The 5936-nt window shown below is 44.6% G+C and overlaps 1 non-coding gene across 1 annotated transcript; it reads left to right on the top strand.

The window, feature by feature from the left end:
* Positions 1–1299: 1299 nt before the first annotated feature.
* Trnag-ucc (transfer RNA glycine (anticodon UCC)) lies at positions 1300–1371 on the top strand. Its single transcript has one exon. It is a non-coding gene; the product is annotated as a tRNA-Gly (tRNA).
* The last annotated feature ends 4565 nt before the right edge of the window (positions 1372–5936 follow it).

The following is a 5936-nucleotide window of genomic DNA, read 5'->3' as shown; positions in this document are numbered from 1 at the left end:
CTAAGAGGTCAATGAGGCACTTGTAGGTAACCACGAGGGGCATCTAACTGCGCTATTTTCAGCGACGAACAAATTGCGTACTCATATATTCTGACTGATAAAGGAAACCCGCGAAATATGAAAAATACCACGTGACGACGCTTACGCGCGCATTGTGAAGCAGCGTCCCCAAACAAAGCTGATTGAAAGCAACTGCTTTGCGTGTTAGCCGCCCGAAGAGACAACGCATCACCTTGATAATAGCATGCATGGAACGAGCAGCAGCAGCAAGATTCGCGGGACGCGTGTGCAGATAAAAAACAAACTCGGTCGCGAATTCAAAAAAAAAAAAAATTCTTCTTTCTTTTTTTTTGTCTATTTCATTCTGGCTAAATCAGTGGCAGCCTGTTTGAGGGCGTTGCTTTACGGTGCGCGCGGAGGCGCCGTCGCGTGGTATTTTTCATATTTCACGGCTTTCCTTTATCAGTCAGAATAAATGTGTACGCAATTATTAGTTTATCGCCGAAAATACCGCAGTTAGATGCCACTCGTGGTTACCTACAAGTGCCTCATTGACACTTTAGTGATTAGGACAGTATTTCTCGAGTTATATATATATATAAATATATATATATATATATATATATATATATATATATATATATATATATATATATATATATATATATATATATATATATAGTAAGAAAATGAGGGGCTCGTTGAGGAAATACAGAAGATAGGTCGGCAGTCTACAACGCCAAAGGAGGCACTGGCTACCACCCTCAAGCGTCAGATACACTTCTAGTAAATATAAATAGCCCAGAAAGTGAAGGAGAACACAGTCGCCCAGATAGCCGAATCGGTAAGGCATTCGAGATCTAATCGAAAGGCGTGGGTTCAGTCCCCACTCTGGGCGCCTGTTTTTCTTTCTTTCCGTATATTAAAGAAAAATGTTAACTTCATTAACCGTAGTAAAAAAAAAGAGCCTAACCACAGCCCTATGCCTCCTTTGGCGTTGTAAACTGCCGACCTATCTTCTGTATTTCCTCAACGAGCCCCTCATCTTCTTACTATATTATTCTGCGAAAGCCTAGCGAGGGTCTCGGTTCTGGCAGCCTTGATGCCTAGGTAGCATAAGAGGGCTTCCCGCCAGTTACCCGCTCATGACAGGCTGTAGACGTTCGAGTCACGCCCCGGGGGTTGAAAAGAAGGTCCCCTTCGCCCCGTGTAGTCAGAGTGGCGCTGGCTACCACCCTCAAGCGTTAGATACACTTCTAGTAAATATAAATAGCCCAGAAAGTGAAGGAGAACACAGTCGCCCAGATAGCCGAATTGGTAAGGCATTCGAGATCCAATCGAAAGGCATGGGTTCGGTCCCCACTCTGGGCGCCTGTTTTTCTTTCTTTCTCTCCGTATATTAAAGAAAAATGTTAACTTCATTAACCGTAGTAAAAAAAAACAGCCTAACCACATCCCTATGCCTCCTTTGGCGTTGTAGACTGCCGATCTATCTTCTGTATATATATGTATATATATATATATATATATATATATATATATATATATATATATATATATATATATATATATATATATATATATATATATATCAAAGTTGCAGTCCTTATTACCAGTGCTGTTTGGCGTTTTAACAGTGTTTTATAGTGCCGAATGAGGTATGATTGCCTTTTTTTATGCAGGAATAAATAATACAAAATTCAAGTCGAGAAAAAATGCGCCGTTTTTTCCGGAAGCGGGAATGAGGCACATAAAGGGGCCCATAAAGCGGTGCAGAAATTTTTCGCAAAGGCCAGGAATTCGAACAGGAGTCCAAAGAAGCACCTCTTCTCCCGGTCGAAAGCGAACAGGGCGATGGGAGGAGTCGTACCGAACTTTGCGGAGTTCCTGATTATATATATATATATATATATATATATATATATATATATATATATATATATATATATATATATATATATATATATATATATATATATATATATATATATATATATATATATATATATATATATATATATATATAGGGAGTAGTAGAACTTTGAAGATGGTAGAGAACACAAGAGAAGAAAAACCTCGAACAAGGTAAAAGCACGATTGTGGCCTACGTTTCAGCAAAGAGAACTTGCTTTCCTCAGGGCCTGTTGGATGAAGTGCACGTAAAACTTGAATTAATCTTGTGGACATAATTACTGGCTGTGCTTTTTACAACGCAGTCTGTTTGCAGGTGCCTACAAGTCTTGCATCTGGGGTGGGAGCAGCTGGCTATGACTGGTTGCTTTGAAGGCCCTGTTTTAGCATGCACTAAAATATCTTTTAGATTCCTGTTTCTCCGGTAGGTAACCCTTGGGGCTTCCGGGAAAGTCTTTTTAAGTCGGTCGTTACTGGCTAAAATGGGGTAGTACTTCCGCAGTATATTGTTTACGTTTGGGAGGGCGTTTGAAAATTTAGTTATTAGGGCAGGTGGCCTGGCGCTTTCGTTTTGCCGCTGTTTCTTGAGAACGTCATCTCTTTTGAGATTAGACACACGTTGGTACGCCTGATGGAGCGAGCTTTCGGGGTGGTTCCTGTTCATAAGGGTGGCCTTTAGTTCGTCTAGGTGCTCTACGTAGTCACTGTCATCACTGCATACTCTTCTAAGCCTGGTGGCTTGTCCTGGTGGCTTGTCCTGAGGAAAGCAAGTTCTCTTTGCTGAAACGTAGGCCACAATCGTGCTTTTACCTTGTTCGAAGTTTTTCTTCTCTCTTATATATATATATATATATGGAGAGAGAGAGAGAGAGAGAGAGAGAGAGAGAGAGAGAGAGAGAGAGAGAGAGAGAGAGAGAATATCCTTAACCTAAATACCCGAGAAAGTGGACGGGAAACAGCCCCGCCGGTAGCGTAGTGGTCATTGGACCAGACGCGTTTTCTAGAGGTCGTGGGTTCGGATCCTGGGTTCTGTTGGCCGATTCCTGTGTCATAGGCATGGCCAGGCGTGCTAAACGGCGACCCGAGCGGAGCTCCAGGAGTGTGAACGGAGAGGTACACAGCGGGACCGAGACGCGCCCTCCACCACTTGAGAGACAAGGGCTAGCAACGGCGTTTACTGAGGCGTTCGAGCCGCAAGCACCGCAGAACACACGATGATGATGATCATGTCCGTAGAAGATGATGGAACAGTGCCGCATGGCTGGTGCTGATGAGTATGTACAGATGAAGACGAGGTGCGGGAATTGTCCTCTGGAGTTCTCCACCGCCGGGAGTGTGGTCGAGAATGCTTACAATATATATATATATATTATATATATATATATATATATATATATATATATATATATATATATATATATATATATAGCGAATCAAAAATGGGAAATGAGGGGCTCAGTGAATTAAGACAGAATAAGTGTTGGCAGTCAAGAAAACCTCAGAAAGCAAAGGGGGGAATACGTTAGGTCATAGAAAGATATGAAGAATTTTTTGAGTCAGAAAGAAAGTGTTGAAAAAATGCCCCCCGGGTGGGATCCGAAACCACGACCTCCAGAATACCGGTCTGGTGCGATAATCACTACGCTACCGGCGGGGCTGTTTCCCAGCCACCATCTCGGGTATTTATGTTAAGGTATTTTTGGTTTCCTGCACTTGGGGGTGGGTAGCCAGTGGCACTCGGACTACTCGTTCGGGGTGAAGGGACCCTTGACCCTGCGGGCATGTTTTTCCCCAGTTATATATATATATATATATATATATATATATATATATATATATATATATATATATATATTACTGGGGAAAAACATGCCGGCAGGGTGGGATCCAAACCCGCGGTATTCTGGAGGTCGTGGGTTCGGATCCCACGATGTGGCGTCGCCGCAGCATTTTGGCGTTCAACAGTTCCAGAAAAGCCACGCCAAAACGCTGTCCTCCTTAGGTTCGTAGTAGGTGAGCGGGGTAAGGACGGCGTAGCAATGACGAAACCCAGACACGGCGCGGCGTTTACCTTCTCCCCCAACTCCGTCCCCTGTTCTCCTTTAGCGATGACAGCGGGATGAAGAATTCTCGTGGAACGGGATCCTCACAGCATCCTCCTCGACAATGTCCGTTAGCAAGAGCCCTTGCCTGGTATGGCCGAGACGGGGGGAGCCCAAATGAGAGAATGCCTGGTATGGCCGCGAGTGAGCTGGGAAAGAGGGCGTCGGGGAGGAGGATAAGGTCACCTGGCCGTCATTTCTGCGACGTTGACACCCCCAAGGCCGTTGCTCTAAAGTTATTTACAGCTTTGTTCAAAGAGCGAGCGATGTTGCCGCTGATTCGGTGCAGATAGTGTCACTGGATAAGGTTACAGAGTATCGGCACTCTCTTCTGCTATTGTTCCGTGCCGCCGCCGTGATCATTGGTCAGTTTGCATCACGTGACATTTGTTTACACTGTGACGGTTCGTGGGCACCGCCATTTTGTTGTTTATGCGTTTTCTGTCGGTCAACTGTGGAAGTCTCAGCATGTCCTTCCTGCTCTGCGGCTGCGCGCGGCTGGCGTCGTTCCGAACGGGAATCAAAGTTATCGCGCTTAGCAGCATTTCTAGCTGCAAAAGTGTGTCCGAAGATGCCGTGTTGCTGCGTCTTCGGCAGTGTTTTTTGCAAATGACCTCGTCAATGTTAGCAGTGAGGCCGGGGAAGCGGCAATCTGGCAACACTGATAATAAACGCCAAAATGGCCGCCTTTGATCACTTGCGTGCCGCATAGGCGGTACTCTGTATCTTATCTAGTGACACTAGGTGAAGACTGGTCATCGGCGGCGCTAATTTTCGTGTCCGAATTCCTCAGGTTCCTCGAGTTTAATTAGATGAGTGATTGTGCATCCGAAGGCGTTTGAATGCCATGCCTTATTTGGGGTGTTGTGTGCAAGCGAGAGGTATAAGCATGCAAAGCGAAGGTCAGCGAAGCTTCAGATGATGCTATGCGCATACAATGCATGGTGACGCTTATTTTTGTGCAAACAAGGAGACAACACAGAACCATCGCCGGGCAGTCAATCATTTCTGCTGCCCCCTTGTTGATATATTTAAGCGAAATTTTCGGAAGCAATCAGTACGATGGACTCACAAAGGAATTTTGCAACGTGCGACTTCGAAGGCGTTACAAATACTACTCCCTATCTGCTCTCTAGAAGCTGCCTTTAAATCAAAACTAACGAAGTTCGCTTCGGAAGAACGCAGGGACGGGTGTCCTTCAACCTGTTGAAATTATTGCTCTGCAATGTATAGATATTCAGATACGGAGCTTTTTCAACCTCAGGACCAGTTGAATAAGACTGCCAACAGATATTGAACTCCCAGTAAGAGAAATAATTACAGAGCTTAGTTCACATTGTGTGCGCTTCTAATTTGTTCACCTTAGGGGAGGGTCAATGAGAAACGACACTGACTGAGCAAATGAAAACAAAAGGGAAGCTGCAGATTATGGAGGACGTTCTTTACTTCAAAGTGTTTTTTATCGCAGAATGTTATCTGTGCATTGTTGCAGCGAAAGATCTGCCCACACGTATGTACGTCAGACCAAATGTTTTTCAGCTCGGTACGCCCTCCGTGCTGGCGTACCGGTTATAGCCAAAAGCAGGACTAACTGCTAATGAGTTAGGCTCCTGCACGCGCCTCTTATGAATCCCACCCAGGCCGCTAGTATATGCGCTCTTTGGAAGGGAAACTTTGTGATCGCACTCTGTTATCGGAACCTTTCCTAGTTGCTTCACACAGAAATTAGCCCAGTTATTTCTTTTTCTGTGTGACTTTGCCGGATTTCAGTGCCTAATTATAGTCTCCAACGCAATTTTATTTCTTCTTCTACTTCCTTTTTTTTTCTCCCGCTGCGCTACATTCTCCCCGATAAGAGTTCTCACTGCGTTGATCAGCCAGGGTACGCCCATGCGCAAAATCAGCCGTAAAGAAATCGCATAC

Source organism: Haemaphysalis longicornis, unplaced genomic scaffold, assembly GCF_048455015.1.
Source record: "Haemaphysalis longicornis isolate Haplotype H1 unplaced genomic scaffold, Haemaphysalis longicornis Haplotype H1 scaffold_2, whole genome shotgun sequence".
Lineage (NCBI taxonomy): Eukaryota > Metazoa > Arthropoda > Arachnida > Ixodida > Ixodidae > Haemaphysalis > Haemaphysalis longicornis.
The sequence above is the reverse complement of the archived record's forward strand: the minus strand, read 5'-3'. Positions and strand labels throughout refer to the sequence as shown.